We start from the raw sequence: 19,555 nt of genomic DNA, 5'->3' as shown, positions 1-19,555 counted from the left end.
TGTTATACCCCCATATGCCAATACTGGCCTGGTGTGGCGAAACCTGCTTACAGTGAGCAGGTCAGCCCTGCACCTGCATGTATAGAATGGAGAGGTATTTTGTAGTGTCAGTGGCATGGGTCCATACAGGGCACATGTGTACAGCATTGTCTGGCCTTAGTGGATCACATATGATCACATATGATGGCACCACATATGTTGCAGCCATTCAGTGTGGAACATAGTGAAGGCACAATGTCCGCATATATGTGCCTATTGTACCACTGTACAGGGTGCCATGTCCTCTGCAGGCCACTGCGGTCACACCATGCCTACTATCTGTCCTCTATGTGCATGTTACTAGCAACATAGTGGGATATCCTAGGCAAGGTTGTATGTGCATGGCACATGGGTGCGGGACATATACCAGTTACTAGTAGGGCTGCATACTTAGTTCACCAGCCCTTTTGCCAGATGTATGGGTATGGCTTGCCAACACAGTGCCATGGCTGACTGACAGCTGTACTCCTCGTGAGGTGGCCAATGTGTCATAAGACGGATATTTTATAGGAAAACTACAAAACCCGCTCCCAGACATGTCCAATGGTAAGACAATCATGGCCACCTCTGCACAGGCTCTGACAGACAAACACACAATTGCCATGTCCTGTATACAACCCCCTACCATATCACACTGCAGCAACATGCAGTTAGGGCATGTGCTACAGCAAATACTACAAAGCACTGTACTTGTCTCATGCACACACACACACACACACACACACACACACACACACACACACACACACACACACACACTTGGCATGTCTGGTATTAGAACACCGACCTAACTACTTTACTACACTACAGCATTACGCTGTTACAGAATGCGCCAGTGAGATTACTGGGACACAGCACTCCCAGAGGTGTATTTGTAGATGGGTGACATCATCAGCCTTGCTAACGGTGGGTATAAGAAATGTATGGAGTGTGAGCAGTATAAAGGTATTACTCAGTCCAACGGACACACACACACACACACACACACACACACACACACACACACACACACACACACACACACACACACAGCAAGTGTGGGACTTGAACACCGACCTAATTATTTTACTACACTACAGCATTACGCAGTTACAGAACGCGCTACTGAGATTACTGGAACACAGCACTCACAGAGGTGTATTTGTAGATGGGTGACATCATCGGCCTTGCTAACGGCGGGTATAAGAAATGTATGAAGTGTGAGCAGTATAAAGGTATTACTCAGTCCTCAGGCAAACGGTGACACACACACACACACACACACACACACACACACACACACACACACACACACACGGCAAGTGTGGGACTAGAACACTGACCTAACTATTTTACTCAGTTACAGAATGCGCTACCGAGATTACTGGGACACAGCACTCCCAGAAGTGTATTTGTAGATGGGTGACATCATCGGCCTTGCTAACGGTGGGTATAAGAAATGTATGGAGTGTGAGCAGTATAAAGGTATTACTCAGTCCTCAGGCAAATGGGGAGACACACACACATGGCAAGTGTGGGACTAGAACACCGACCTAACTACTTTATTACACTACAACATTATGCAATTACAGAATACGCTACTGAGATTACTGGGACACAGCACTCCCAGAGGTGTATTTGTAGATGGGCGACATCATTGGCCTTGCTAATGGGTCTAAGAAATGTATGGAGTGTGAGCAGTATAAAGGTATTACTCAGTCCTCAGGCAAATGGGGAGACACACACACACACACACACACACACACACACACACACACACACACGGCAAGTGTGGGACTAGAACACCAACCTAACTACTTTATTACACTACAGCATTACGCAGTTACAGAACGCGCTACCGAGAATACTGGGACACAGCACTCCCAGAGGTGTATTTGTAGATGGGTGACATCATCGGCCTTGCTAACAGTGGGTATAAGAAATGTATGGAGTGTGGCCAGTCTAAAAGCAATTTAGAGTCCACCGGCAAACAGGGACAGACATACACACACACGCCAGTGTTAGGTACGGAACATCTGCCTATTTACAGATTACTATTGCAATACTACATATATACGAATCGTGCCACACTGACTACACATGTCAAGGCTGTCATTATGACCATCTAGGAATGCGGACATCAACAGGGATGCTGGCAGTTAAGATGTACATACCTGTGAACCTGTGTGTTCAAATTATGAATCCATCCTGACCTGGAGTATGCCTATCTGTGGAATGGACGACCACTACCACTATACAGGGTTACAATGGTCATGCCCATACACAGAGGCACATAATCAACACAAGGTGTCATTGGGCATGCTCACACACTTAGTAGCACAGCTGTTCAGAATGCACTATGTGTCCATCTACACAAGGATATACTGGGCATGCTCATACTCCTATTAGCACAGGGCTGACTGGGATGCACTCTGATGCTAAACACGGAGGTCTACAATGGCCATGCTATTACAGGTAGATGTAAAGAACACATTGTAATGGGCTCTGGTGTTAGTAGTTGTCATTGTTAGTGGGAACGCTGCTCTACATATATTTGACACCGGTCTTTTACAAATCAGCTGTCATTCTGGGATGACATGGCTGACAATAGGCAGACCTTTGTCACATATCACATGCATCCATGATACAAGGGAATGTGGTTATTACCCAAGTCGCATCTGCCCACACAGTACCATTCCAAGGCAAATGTCCTAAACACAGGTTAACTCCCATACACCTACAGGACAACTGCATTGTTTTCTTATGTTAACCAGTGCTAGATGTGTACTGTCCATATTCACAGCTGGCCACTGTAGATTCAACAATGGGGAGTACTGACATCTGTGCAGTGAGGAACACCTGGCTGATGTCTCTGTAGTGCACAATAGCACTATCACCATATACCTCAGAACCTAGCACTACCACCATATACCTCAGAACCAGACATGTGGGCCATAACACAGGTACAGACCGCTCCAGGTGGTGTACCCACATACATAAAAGTCACTCACAGGTACTGACTGGTCCCCCCACGAAAGGCATCACAGATGAGCCATGTGCAGGACACAGTGTCACATGCTGCATTCTAAGATGTAAACTGCAGACACCACCATGCCCTCAGACCAACACCACGCAACCATACATGTTGTATGACAGACGAGTACACCACCATGTGACCCTTGACCTGCGTACTGTACTAAGCTCTACATCAGCTGTAGACAGTACACATGTACTGACACAGTTGCATCATGTGTTATGCAATTCAATGATACCACTGTCCGTGACCAGGTCAGCTGTACACATACCAAGGGCCCTCAGTACTGTCCACCATTAGCAGATGTCTGTTGTTGTACACCAGTACACACTCTCATGTATGGATATGGCATACATGTACCTGGCCAGGGTATGTACATGCCACACACACAACATACCTGTAAATAGCATAGCTGTTGTAGTCCTTTGTGCAAACAGGTGGCTACAGCCATTACACACATGCACATGGAATGTAGGTCCATGGCTGCTGAATGCTAACAGTACATAAGGTGTGATATCAATGTTGACAGAGGTAACATCCCCTCTGTACTGGTCACCCATCATATCATGCAACAGTCCATGTGTCATGTATGTTATTACACATATCCACCAATTGCAATGCCTACAAACATGACCAAATGTCAGGATTGTAGGACCTACACACCTGTACATGTACTGTTGTGTGTTCAGATAACATGTGTGTACAGTTGCTGATGTATGCAGGTGGCATGTATCCTAATACATCATGCAGCTGCAATGCAGCCTCAGCATTGCCAACTGTATATGGTGATATGCTGAATGTACAGAAAGATGTACCACAGGTATGGACAGATGTGTTGAAATAACTAAGTGGCAGGGCATCTTTGCAGATGGATGTTTGCTGTGGACAGCTCATATGTGTGTCACAAGTGGTCCTACAATACACTGTGTAACTGGTAAGCAATGGTTTCATTAACTGAAGGACATAACACACAACTTAGCCAGTGGTCAGGGTGACAGCGATGTTAAATCACTTGACACCTGTTATTAGATATGACGTCCCTAGTGCATATATCAGCACTGTTGGCACAGAAAGCGTCAGTACAGTTTGTAACGCATGCAATACTGCTGTAGTCTGACATACATAACATGAGCTAGGCAGGTCTGAGATTCACAGTACTGGCATGTGTGGTTGTGTGTGTGTCCATATTTGTCATGTATTATGGGGAATACATCTCAATTGTTACTCACCCTCCTGTACACTAGTGTACACATCTGTACAGACTGCAATGTAGAAAGCAGGACATAGGCAGGGGCATATATCTCACACATGTGAGGTATCTGTATGTGCATGACATAGGTGTATTAATTACTGAATGCCACAGTGTGTGTATGTAGGGCTGACTGGTCCCTGGGTTGAGGATGTATGTTACCATACTGAAGTGATAAGACCCCTCCCACAATCCAGGCGATGCATTCAACTAAACGTGTTGATGTCCCCGATTTTAGGCCATACTGACTACCTGTACATGCGTATTCTATGTGGCGCGTAATGTAGGTGCACAGTACTGTAATGATGATTTGCACATAGGCAGGGGTCCTCATCCCACCATTAGCAACTGTGTGCGAGTGTGTGTTACTGTATCGGTGAAGCCGTGAGTGTGTGTGTATATGTGTGTGTGTGTGTGTGTGTGTGTGTGTGTGTGTGTGTGTGTGTGTGTGTTACAGTGTCACTGAATACATGTGTGTCAATACCTGAGCGTGTGGGTGCAGTTGTGTGTTGGCATCCTGTCATGGGAACATGTTTTACTGATTCCCATTGAGGAATCACACTTCCCACTGGCATCTACCCTTGTAATCAGCTAGACCACTATCTTACCTCACCACTCCATGTAACTGTACCTGTGAGATCACCCTTTGTGGATGTCACGTCTGTGGCCACAGTAGCTTAATATACACAGCTATCATGCTCTTGGAATGGTAGACATGTTTGTAACGTGGGACATTCTCACTTGTATGTGGCAGCTACACGGTGCATGCTGGTATATTCATGCATACCTGTGAGTAGTCCACATTGACATATGGGACACTTAACTTCAAACACTGACATCCACCGGCACGTGCAATTAGACCTGAAGAAGGACAGCAGAACATCATGACCAACATGCATTTGCTGTTGTTACACAAGACACATACTGTTAACAGTATTATACACCTGTACTACATGGTATATCTGTTGACTGTCAACAGTCCTCAACATTTGTAAACTACACATATCATCCTAGTCTGTTCACTCTGTGCATCAGACCATATGAGCATGTCCCTGCACCAATGGTGTGGATGCCAGGGACGTGGCACAGGCATCATCATATGCACAGGGTGTTAATGTTTGCCTGAGGCCTAGGCTGCACTGTTGTTACAGAAGACACATACTGTTAACAGTACTGTACACCTGTACTACATGGTATATCTGCTGACTGTCAACAGCCTCAACATTTGTAAACTACACATATCATCCTAGACTTCACCCTGTGCATCAGACCATATGAGCATGTCCCTACACCGATGGTTTGGATATCAGGGATGTGGCACAGGCATCATCATATGCACAGGGTGTTAATACTTATCAGAGGCCTAGGCTGCACCATTGGATGACATCATGTGTGTGGGTTTGGGCCTTTATTCTAATTGGGCATGTGTGGATGTTATGCATGTGTGTGTTACAGTGCCCTACGTATGTGTCCAGTGTGTGCGTGTAAGTCTACACACAGTTCTCCCATGTGTCTGGCCTACACATGGGTATTACTGACAGCTGCAGACTGTACAGGTGAGGTTTTACAGATCATGGTGTCTGGCCATGGACATGTGACCTGTGCCTTCCAGGGGTTGCACGGGCACTACCAAACAGAGGTGCAGATTGGGTACTGTCTGATGTCACTAGTCCACTGGAACTGTGTCCCTGTTGGGACCATCCCAGGCCACATGCATGTGGCCTGCTGTGTTGTGGTGTGGACAGCATAGCACCAGATGCACTACTGCTGCTACGTCCGCTATGGGAGCGGGCATGTGAGGTAGCTCGTACACGTAGACCTGAAACAGATGATGTAGCAGGCCTATGTCCAGGTGCCCAACACCTCACTCCTACCAGATGTTCCAACACGGACAGCTCACGCTCGTGGATTGTCATACCATGGTCAATGACTCCAACCATGTCACCCAACCATCTATCCAAAGCATCAGCAATCTGCTGTTGAGCATTTACCATTGCCAGGATGCTATTGTTTAAAGAATGGACAGCAGCCCTCTGTAGCCTCTAATCTTCTCTGTTGCGCCATTCAGCACATGCCTGTGCCTCCATTACAGCCTGAAACATGTGTCTGGTGACACCAGCTGCTGTGCTCTGTCATGCATGAGCATGTTGGCCAGAGGTCCTCCTATGAGCAGCACTTGCCAAGTGCCTGTGTGGGGCACCACAAGTAGTTTGGCTGACACCATGGTGTGAAGGCACACCTTCCATAGCCCCCACACTTTCCTGTTCCAAGCTACCACGTGCCAACTGTCCTTCCTCTATGACCACTGGTGATGGGGTATGTGCAGGTATGGGATCTGTGTGCGGGGATGAGTTGGATATAGATGGAATGGCAACCAATGGCACAGTTTCAGCCCCTGACAACTCTGTCTGTGACCCAATCATATGTTCATCATCACTGTTAGAGTCTGTGGGAACACTAACATCTGATGTACCGCAGGAGGGCAATGCATCTACATCACCTGTGAGGGCAGACAAGAACTGTACATTACAATCTATACAATAGACACACACACACGCATGTGATATGACAAAAGGCATGCAACATGCATGTGATACGGCAGGCGTTATGCAGCGCAGACAATAATAGTGGCAGTTATCATACATCCCTAGGTTACACACACAGCATGCATATGTGATAGTAGATGGCATGCAAATTACACAATCATAGTAGTTGTTAGCATACATCCCTGTGTTACACCATGTGGACCAGCACAGGTTAACAGTACACCTGCCTGATGTGTGGCATATGACTTTGATAATCACATGTAGTATGACATGTGATCTGCTGACATGTGCAATGACATGCATACATGTTTAACACAATGGTGTCCTGTCAAATATACAGTGGGGCAATGGTGTACCAATTCAGTGTTGTCTGTCCACCCTACAGATATACTGCAAATTTAGCTGATGTGCATGGCCATTGCAGGGAATCATGAGGTGTCTCTAGTGCTATACAGTATGAGTTACAAACAGGGCTCATAGCCATGACTGTGTTCAGATACAATACATATATACTGTGGAATGTGACCCACGTCACTGAGGTGTATACACACTAAACCATGATGTGGAAGTTGTGACACAGGTGACTGATGGGTATACGGATGACACCCCTGCACATCTGCAACCATATTGCTGCAGCCTGGTAATTATGGGCAGACATGGCAAAGACGTCAGTACACCATGTCCCACATGACATCTGTGTACCACACACACACACACACACACGCACACACACACACACACACACACACATACACGAGGAGCTAGTATGGCATTTATGTCCATCACCAGCAACGGGAATGTACTGTATCTGTGACCTGATGTGGATACTGTACAGGTGACTGCTGTCATGTTGTAACACCCTCAAGGTGTTCAACACATCTTATGTGGTGGATTGATGTTATGCCTACACAAGATGTGCACAGGCCTGTAGGATGTCTAGTGTTCCACATCTACATTATGACCATTATACAAAGGCCATGGCCGAACCATGTGTAGCCATTGTACGACAGGGTGTACACACAAGCACAACACGTCTGCTGTGTGTGTTGCTCCATGTCTCCTGCCATCCTCCATGGCCATGTGTGTACATGTGTTGCCCAAATTATTGTGATGGGCATCTATTTCACATGTCTGTGTTGTCCCATATGACATATATGCTCCACTGACAACAGGGTTATGCAGATAAAGGGTGGTATGTGGGATATGTTTTCAGATTAGGTAGGCAGTGTAGCAGCCAGGCCAATAAATGTCATGGACATGTCAAGATAGCACATCACATTGTGTGACATTCCTAGCAGGGCTATGATCCACACCAGTGAAACCTGTGTGCTGGCCATACTCTAGCCCACTGTGTAGTACTGTTTGTATTCACCACATGTGTAGATCAGATCTGTTGTATGTTCCTAAATTGAACAGCACCTCCACCATTGTATGCACAGCTGTCAACACATCTGGCAATAAAGTTTGTGAGGATTCATGTCGGTGTGATGATTCACATAATTTGCAAGTGTGGCACATGGATAGTCATTGTGATCCATTTCAGGTCCGACCTGTATCTTGTGACAGGACCATACATTATGTGTACATATTGTGAATGGCCACATGGCAGATAAATTTGTGCATTACGGTTCCTGATAAATAATAACACTCTCACCTGCAATGGGCTGCTGTCGCAGCACTACGCCAGAGGTACCTAAATAGGAGTAACACAGCAGTATGAGCATAATCCAACCCTGTATAAAGGCTACAGGGAGCAATGTGCATAACACATACACCATTACATTAGACTATACTATGGTGTATGCACATGTGTGCATACACAGAGTAGCATACTATAGTATGCTGTATGTGTGTATACATGCCTTGCATATAATGTTACATTACATATTGTACAATGACACATGCAGCTATATGGAATATAGTTGTTATAGGTGCAGTACTGACCTACCAGGCAATTCCAGGCTCAGTGGTTGGGAGACACCCACCTCCACAATATCGGCTAAGGCTTGTGGATGTGGTTCTGCAGGTGTCCCCAGTTTGGCCAGTAGCTCCTCAATACATGTGAGTATGGGCTGGGTTGGTGGTCCACCACCTGTTGCACCTTGTTCCCTGGCAACTGCATTCGCACGCTTTTCACCCATCTAATGAGGTCTGTACAGTGTCTGCACACCTGCTGGTATGTGCAGTTGTGGCCACCCACATCATTAACTCTCCTGCGAAGTTCCATTCACAGGGCATCCCACTGCTGTGCATCCTGTGGCACATGGCTGAACAGGATGTTGTGATTATCGAGTAGGTATGGGATGAGGGTCTCATCCTCCAAGCATGTAAAAGGGGGAAGCCTTGCATGCGGCATACCTGGAATGGAGACAGGTCACAATACCTCAGAGACATACAGAGCTACAGCTGAACATACATGTGTATCACATTAATTAAGTTTAAATAGTTGTTTTTGCAAACTTACATGACACTGACGTTTTTGCGTCACACACATGTGACACTCAATGTTGAGTGGATATTATCACCATATATATGTGTGTGTGTGTGTGTGTGTGCGTGTGTGTGTGTGTGTGTGTGTGTGTGTGTGTGTGTGTGTGTGTGTGTGTGTGTGTGTCACCTGATTACATTGCTCATACTCCATGTGGTTGCTGTCTTGATGTGGGCATGTCTGTTTGCCTGTACTTGTGTTCCTAACTATCAGCACATGGCTGGATGTGTCCACATTAATGCAGTCGACCTTGATGCAGTGTATATGTCACATATAAGGACTTACACTGCCTTAACAGACATGACCTGTGACCCTGCAGACATACTCACATAAGGTTTTACATGTATGTGTTCAGCCATATACATCTACATGGCACTGTACAGCAATTCAACATCCTGCCATGTATCACCTGTGTTGCACATGTGATACACATGGGACACTGGCTAGCCAGATGGTATTTGCAGGGATGGATATCAACTATAGCATGTACAGTCAAAGTCAACTAGTGGGCTATATGCCATGGGCCATGTATGCATCTAGGATGAAAGGTTACCTGGCAGTAGCCGACAGGCAGGTCTGTGGGGTCAGGTGGAGCAGTTCCACATTACTGATCCACAGGGTTAATGATACATATACCATGCGTTACCATGCGGTCATCACACCATGTCTGAGTGGGGAGCGATGTGCAGCTTTGACGGACAGGAATGCATAGTATGGCAGGACTATGTCAAATGTATGGGACAAGGATCTGTCCAGCATGTGGTAGGTGGATGTCCATGAAGTATGTGTTCGAGATCAGGATGAGTACGTGTAGCATGTCCAACATCACTGGGTTGGACATGGATTTATTCAGGGTATGCATCATGCTACATAGTGGAGATGGGAAATGGGAAGGCTGGTGTAGGCCATCTGCACATGGCCAATACCCCTTAAAGGAAATATTTGATCTGATATGGGTCACTTGAGTGTTCTGTATGGCTGGACAATAATCTCTATATTCATGAATGGCACCCTATTATTATTAGGGTTGCCACATATGACTCCCTGACAGGTGTGGTGACGTAGCTATCACAGGAAAGACAACTGCCCAGCTGCATCTCTCACACACAAGTGTCTATTATGATGACCGCTGCCTAGGTGGTAGTTCATGGGTACATGGTTATTAACATAGAGGTGACAATGTGAGTCAGCTATTGCTCCTAGGTCATAGTCATTCACATACTTCAATAGGCAGATGCCTTCTGTTTGTCTGTGAGGTATGGACTACAATGAGGGGGAATAGAATTCATTAACCCTGACATACTGCAGCTGCCACTGGTGTGATGATCACATATTATTCAGACACCTTCTGTAGTGTTGTTTCTGCCAGCAGTCCTGTTGCAAAACACTCCTGTGACATAGGAACATACATCTAGTATACTGAGTGTAGGTGATACACAGTATGGGTGATGATGTCCTATGACCTGGCAAGGTTATGATATGCAGTGTGACATCAACCATACTGTCATCTACATCTGTACTGCTGACATCACTTAAGTGATCAAGGTTCATGGCCTTCCAGACCAGACTCAGCAGGGTAGTAGTGCAGTACTTCCCATTATCAGTGGTGTCTCCCCTTTGTGGGTTGTGATGCCTGTTGGTGTGCACCATTCAGTGTGTACACAACCTGACATGGAGTTATGTTTTACATGATGTGTACGTGGAGAGCATCTTGTTTTGCCATATGTGTATGATACAACCTGTGATGTGGGCAGGTCCCATGCAGACTGAGTGCAGCTTGTACCTGCATAGTTGTGGGTACAGGGGCCCTGTGGTGTACATGGATATATGCTTGTGTAACTGTTGGGGGGGGAGGGGGCTGTATCCAAGACCCTATCTGGATTGCTTATTCATGCTAAGCACTTGTTCAGGACTTGTAAACACTATGTAAGTTAATAATTACTATAGCACTCAATCTTCCACATCACCTACAGGTAAAGGTGAACAGGATTTGTACATACTTTTCTCACTTGCGTAGAGTAATGTAGCTGTTGTATTCACTGTCCTCACTTATCTAGGTAAATGTAGTTCTATATTCAGGCATGTCCAAGAGTCAACTGCCAATGTTCTCACCTGTCTATCTGATGAATCTGGACATCTTGAGGCAATGTACACATTGCCTCATGTACACAGACAAGCCTCTCCACCTACCACCCAACACTACAACCTGTGAGAGATGCACTCATCTAGCCAAACTGGAGGTAAAGGTCTTTCCAACCAAGCCTGACCCTGACTGTCATGTGGAGAAAGTACACAGTCGCACAACACCACACTCATCACATAAGCCTCACTGTATCTACCTCACCATTAACTGGGAAAACTACTTGTGTACCAACACATTAGCTAAATGTTTTCTGGAATTCATAAACAACAATTCCCTGGCTCAACATATCCACACACCCACCAGGGGCAACAATATCCTAGACCTAGTCATTACCAACATGAGTGACTGGTGCTCCACACGTGAAGCCAACTCCTTGTTAGTCCGATCAGACCATGTGCTGAACACCGTTGATATCCATATCCCGCACCTACCCACCATTAAGGGAACCACAGTATAATATGTCTACAAGGCCAACTACATGCTTATTAAGGCAGACATGTTGGACGTCATGATACCCATGCAGATGGACAGTATTCTTACAACTGCTGAATCCTATACAAATGCACTCTGTAAGCACTTACAGGAGTGCATGGCTTGTGCTATCCCAAACAGAACCAGGATGCTATACTCATAATTAACTAAACCAATCTGGTGGTCCCCTGCCATAAACATATTGTACTACAGGAGGAAGACACTGTTGCAAACGAGAGTACAATACCATGCATGGAGGAGATCCCTGGCCAGCCTCAGTAAGAAGGTGAGATCCCTTATAAGATCCTCCAAAGTTGGCTATGAAAACAATAACACAACTAATATCAACAACAACCACAAAGCCTCAATGTCAACAACCAGATCTGCTCTGAGTTACAGTACAAAGGCACGGACATTACAGAAACAATTGATATTGGCAACATCCTGGCAGATCCCTCTCAAAGCTGCATACTCTAAAGGCAATGTCACAGCATCCATGGGACCGGACAACATCCCAGGCTGCGTTTTACATGAACTTTGGATCGTACTGTCTCCTCACCTAAGCACCATGTTCAGTAATAGACTCACATCGGGCATAGTGCCCTCTGAATGGTGCACAGCAACAGTTATCCCATTCCACAAAGGTGGTGCCACAATGGACCATGGGACCTATTTCCCTATAGGCCTGACTAGCCTGGTCTGCAAGGCTCTGGTGCATATCATGGATCACTGTCACAGAGACATTGGGTACCTCCAAACCTTTGACCCCTCCCTGTTTGGCATTGTTAAGGCTGGACCATGCCTCCTAAACCTGGGGGACATCTTAGAGACAGTTACCAAGGCATTAGATGAGGGTAAGGAGGTCCACACAGCCTACCTAGATCTCTCATAGGCTTTCAACACCATTCCTCCTGGTATTATCAACATACCCATCCGCCTGCACATTAACCCCTACATCATGTGATGGTTTGCAAAGTGGCTCACGGACAGAATGCACACAGTGGGAGTTGCATACACTAGGTCCGACTGTATACCAGTTACAACTGCCATCTCCCAGGGCTCAGTCCTAGGACCCCTTATGTTCGGTATATACTTCTCTGACATACAGACAAGCACAGGAGGGTTTTGGCTGAAAAGGATTGTAGACGACTGCAAACTAGTGGACATAATTATTTCCCCAGCTGTTACAGACACCCTCTGGAAGGGTCGCACTGAGATGGATACCTGGTGTTAATATCATGGCATCAAGCTGAATGCCTAAAAGTGCATAGTCATCCCCTTTGGATATAACTAATTACCCGCAGACTACCGCATAGGTGCTAGTCCCCTACATACACAAAATTTAATATGGGATCCAGAAACACCAGTAGATAGCAATCTCTCCTTCGATACCCATAATAAAAAGGTGGTTAGAATATCCTTCTACATGGCCGCCTTAATCTCTAATGGGTTCACATTCAGATCAGTGGCGCCATTGTGACTCTACACATGCCATATCAGACCCATTAAAGGATACAACACCCCATTTGGGATATACCTTACAAGACAACTGCAACAGCTTGGAAGACCACACCAGTACCACACCAAGAGGATTACTGACCTCAAACAGATGACCTATGCAGCCCAACCTACAAAACTCCAGCTGTACTCAGTTGCATACTGCAGACTCACAGGTGATCTCTGCTTGACAAACAAGGCCCATGTCCAACCCTGTATTGCTGGATATGCTCCACCTAAACAGAAGCCCCTGACAGCCACATGCTCTAGGGATATACACCTAACCACAATGATGAGTAGGACGTGCTGGATGGATAGATTCCTGACCCGGACACTCCCTATGCTTTGGAATGTGATTCCAATGTACATCAGGCAGGGCCACTCATGAGCACTCTTCAAGGGAGACCTTGACGTGTGGATGGGAGACAGACATGTACCCAGGGATCACTGCAGTGGCTCTGCTGGACAGAGGCACAGGGAACTATTGGCTCCGCCGTTCAGAGGAACAGGGAACTAACCTATGGGGGTGGCGAAAGACAACACACACTAGCTAGGCTTACAGATACCCTTGGTAAGACAGCCTAGTACCTACCTTTGCACATATTACATGTCTTATGTGCATGGATAGTTAAATAGCTCTTCCATTTTACTTTGCTATCATGCTGATAAACTGCCGGCTCACTAAAAGACATATGTATCCTGTTATTGTGTATTGTAAATGTCAATTGACATAACTAATGTTTTTCTACCATTACAGTAATGCTATGTAGCTTATAATACATAGCTGCCTACAATACTGTACATTACACAGTTATTGGCACAATATCCCACAATGCAAAACATACTTGCACAGTGGCCCAACCTTGCACATGTTATTCTCTGTATTACACCCATACATATGGCTACAGTTACAATATATCAACATATATTATCCCCTGTTATAGCACATACTTGTTGGACCAGCCCTGCCACTGACGTCGGCTGGTGAGGAGTATTTCTGTTCAAAGCCCTTATATAGCATCCCTTGTGGTGTATGCAGTGTTTGCCTTGTGACCTACAGCAGTACACACAAATACTACAAGCGTTACTATGTTCAACAATACATCACTACAAGATAACTGTTTCCACTATATGGATTGCGTGCACTTTAAATACTACAGAATAGTACTACATACACAGACATACTGACTGTTCTACATACCTTATTAGTAACCCGAGGTATCGTTAACAGTTGATTCAATTCTTTTCGGTTTGTGTTTCAATGTTCTTTGTAACATTCCACTAGTATATACGGATGGTTTGAATGTGTGATAACACATCCTTTTCTAGTTACATATCGGTAACATGTGGTATCCTGTCCACCAATTGCTGTTCCAAAGTAGTTAATTGGATACACATCAGCTGTGCAGCTACTCCATTAGCCGATACCATGGCAACAGTGGTCTATAAGTGAGTACTCCCTTTGGGCGTTGTCCTTTTGCCTTACTTTTGAGGGAGATGGCCTAGATGTGTTATTGTGATATATTTCAACAGCTATATGGAGACACACAGAGATGTATTAGCTTCATGACTCCCGTGGACTGTGTGTAATGGCTAGACAATTTAGTTCTACATGTGAGTACAGCTGTTATATTTCGGAACAGTGCTACTTATGCAGAGTTTGTTTGTACCTGATACTTCTGCAGATGTTTAAGTCTGGCAAGGATGTTTAGCCAGCTCAAGGCCGTATGGCTATGTATGAACTGTTATATGGTGTACAGTGTGCTCACCAGACATCCTTGATTTGGTGTACAAGTGTAGCATACTGTGCTGTTACTCACTAATTGCTAACACATCCCGGTGTACGCGCAACCCTCTGAAACGGGATTAGTGCAAACAAACCCTATTACATCAGCAGCTGTTCCATTGTATAACAGCCGCTATTTCACATAGGGCCATGTTAGTGTGTCTCTGACAAGGTATGTTAAGGCTTCTGCAGATGTCATACAGTGTGTGAATGATTTGTCATGTTATTACAGTTTGTATTGTAATATCTTTGGGTGTGTGCTTAGCAAATGCAGGTGTGTAGGAACTGCTTTTATACATAATCACTATGTGTGTGAGGGTTCCTTCCCTGTTTGAACACCTATCCTTTTGTGGACTAATACAATGGTATTTGCAGGCTGATTCATTAAGGCACTGTTATGTGGTTCCTGTATAGCATGCAGGTGATCTTAGTCCTTGAATCCCTCCGGTAATACATCTGAATGTAATAATGTGTTGCTACATGATAGCTGTGTATTTCTGTCATAGGTATTTGCAGTCATTATAGTTGTGTGGGTGACTGACCCTCTTTGGCTAGGGTTACCACCTTTTCATATGTCCATAGTGGGTCCTTTTCGGGACACACATCTGATTTTACAGGCTGACACAAACCCACGGTCAGTACAAGGGATAGAAGTTTCCTTTCTTGCCTAATTATAAGCTTATTCTTGTAGCAGTTTAGTATCTTATCCTGTTTCCTGTACCATGTAGGTACTTTAGATACAGAAATAACTATTGTATGCAAATATTGCAGTACATATGGAACATAATTATGTCCTACAATCCCAGGACATTTGCCACGTTTAATAGATTTGGTTAGGACACAACCGCCCAAAGTGGGAGTGTCCCTTGCAAAGTGGAACAGGTGGTAACCCTATTATTAGTTCATGTCCATAGCACATAGGCATATACTCTCCATATCCTGTGTTCATAAAGGTTGGTAGTGGACGAATGTGTGATTGCTATGGTCTATGTTATACACATATGTGAGCACTTCAACCGTTGTATACGGGAGACTTATGGAATCCCGAAACCACAGTGTTCCGACGCACACAGTCCCGGGAACAGACTCCCATACCCCATATTACTGACATCGACAAAAACTTGTGAAGGTAACATGAACATGGAACACACACACATGCACACACAGACACACTGCTACCCAACACATCCAAACAAACCATCCTACACTACGTATGAGCAGGTGGCCAAGCCCCCCTACACACCACATGTAGGTGTCTGCGCCCCACACACCACCCCCTACTTTAATATTCTACATCCTAGGGCACGCAAAAAGATGCACAAAGCTAACCCACAACCACACATTACAGTCCCCCAAGAACACACACCACACACAGAACACAAACTTACACACACTACAGCCCTAAGAAACACACGTACACACAGCAACCTACTCAAATCACAACATCAGAAGCACTGACTAACTGTCCATTAACATTGTGAGATTACACCTCACGCATCTGGTGTTTCAGTACTGTGTTCTTTCAGACCTTAAGCCTCAGGATTATGTGCGTCGGTATGTAAAGCAGTCAGTATGTGGTAGGTATCCCATTTATATGTACCTCCATGGTTATGTAGATGTTGTTAACCTATCTATATATCTACATATATATGTATATCCCCATATATCGACATATCTCTCTCTCTCTCCCTCTCTCTCTCTCTATATGATGATATATATATATATATATATATATATATATATATATATATATATATATATATATATATATAAAACATACACCTTTCATTGTGTACATGCCGGTTTGTCCTATTTCAACACATTCCTACCTTTTGTGTTTTATCCTGTCAGTATACACGACTGCCATTGGTGCATCTCAGGTAGATTAGTGGTATGTCATTGTGATGAATGTGTACATGGTTGCGTGTTCTAATCCTGGCAGTGATATCTTACCTCTCAGAGCAGGCACTGGTAATGCAAGGGTGATGAACGCACATTTGAGCGGTTGTGCATTCCACATGTTTATTATTCTGTGGAGAACTACCTATATATGCAAGCTGTGTTTAAGGTATACTTTGTAACATGTACACATCTGTGAAGATTCCTGTCAGGGATATTCCCCATTATTTGGAACTACATCCCTGATTACATTATAAAAAACCCCTCACTGACACTCCGGGGAATCCTTGCAGAGTGGGTGGTGAACAGTAGCTACACCCCAGGGATCCCGCAAGTGGCTCTGCTCCACAGAGGGACAGTTAGTTGATCGATGGGGTAGCAACAGCAGACACATTTTGCCTATGCTTATGAGTGGCCTCAGCGGATGGGCATGTACTTACCTATGTATCTATGAACCTGTACATACAGTATGGACACATGCTGATAGCTTAATATACTGTTCAGGTATTGACTTACCTTGTGCCAATGGCGGTTATGTGTACAATAGTTGAGGGCTACCTATGTAGGATGCACACAGTAGACCATCTATACATGACAATTTACAGGTGGTCATGTGTGTGTGCCATCCATGTTTGCTGTGTGTGCAGGTGGAAAAGGGTGTCAGTCCATGAGTGCCTACACTGTCAGTGTGTGTGCTATACGTTCCCTCTTTGCCAAGGCATGGGCATACTGGGCATGCCTCCATCTGCCTACTGGGGCTAGCACAGGGTGTTCATGATCTGAGTCCCCCTGTGCCTGTGGGTCCCTTGGCAATGGTGGTGGGCTGTGAGGGCCCTCACCATTCTGTTCCTGCTGCAGCTGTTTCCGCAGGATCATATTGTGTAGCATGGCACATACTATGAAGATGTGGGCACATGTTCCTTGAGAGTACTGCAAGGGTCCACCAGATATGTCCAAGCAATGGAACCATGATTTCAGCATCCCAAACATGCACTCTATGATGATTCTGGTTTCTGCGTGTGCCTCATTATGGCGTTCTTGCGTGGCTGTGTGTGCATTTTTGATGGGTGTCATCATCCAAGGTTCCAGTGCATAGTCAGCATCCCCCCACCAGGTGGCCACATGGGATGTCCCCCCTGGAAATACCTGATACAGCTGTAAGGCATGCCAGATGTGGGAGTCGTGATAGCTTCCAGGACTGTCAGCACACACATCCATGATAATGCCCTGGGCATTGCACATGACCTGGCAGTTGATGGAGGGGAATCCCTTGTGGTTTATGTAGCACCTACCCTGCTTACTGGGTGGTGACTTGATGTGTATGTGCGTGCAGTCTATTGCACCCAGCACCTCCGGGTAATCTGCCACATGGTGGAAGAGACTCATATTGCTGGCCAACTCCTCCTGCGTTCGGGGGAAGTGTATGTGCTTATTGGCATGTGGTAACATGGCATCCAGGAACTGGTGGAGTACCCTGGATGCTGATGCCTGTGAGATCCCCATGATATCCCCAGTTGGCCTTTGGAATGTACCTGCGGCTAGTATTCTCAAGCTTACACATACTTTAGTGTCCACTGGGATGGGTTCCCCTCTGTTAATTCTGGTTCTGAGGTGTAGCTGGCACAGCTCAACAAGTTGCTGTATGATGTCCCTATCCGCCCTGTAATGCTCTACTATCTCCAGATCATGTAGCCCCTGGTAGGTTACCCTGGGTCTGAACACTCGTCTCCTCCTCCCGTGTCTGAGATGGTTGTCAGCATCATCCTCTGCACCACCGTCAGTCTCCAACAAATGCTGGTGAATCAAAGCTATGGCAGCCCCTAACATATACATATTAAAAGTTCCCCATCTGTATACACCAATGGTGCAGTGTGTCTGGGAATACACAAGTGTGTGTGTGGGGCTTTCACACCTTATACTATTGTGCAATGGATGATGCTGGTGTAATTGGGTGTGTTTGTGCTATTCCAGCTGCAGGGTATCTTAATTATTGGTTTTACAGCAGGTACTGCTATTGTGGAGCTTTTGGTGTTGACTTACGCTTGTCTGCCATGATTCATCTATTGCCCTTTACTTCTATTTTCATCCCGATTCACCTCCCATTGTCAGGCATGCATCCAGCTGCTGCCTTTCTTGTTTTGTGCTTCCACAACCCAGGATTGTGTTGGGAAATGTGTTATGTAGCTGATCTACAGCAAGTTTGCTTTGTTCTGCTGTGACAGTTCTCTTTTCTTTGCTGTACGGCACCTCCCCTTTCCTGTTCTGCAGGTAGCTGCTAGCAGCCTTGTTAGCTGTTGTCTATGGCCCACTGTGAGTTTCTAGGTGTTAATTACTCATTTGTACTCCAATTGCCATGCTGCAGCATTTCCTTATTGTCTTCCTGTATCCTTCCTGTTTCAGCTGTGGTGCGCGCCGCACACATCT

This window comes from Protopterus annectens, chromosome 5.part0 (genome assembly GCF_019279795.1).
Source record: "Protopterus annectens isolate FY-2018-M chromosome 5.part0, PAN1.0, whole genome shotgun sequence".
In the NCBI taxonomy this organism is placed as follows: Eukaryota; Metazoa; Chordata; order Ceratodontiformes; family Protopteridae; genus Protopterus; species Protopterus annectens.
This window is presented reverse-complemented; position numbering follows the sequence as displayed.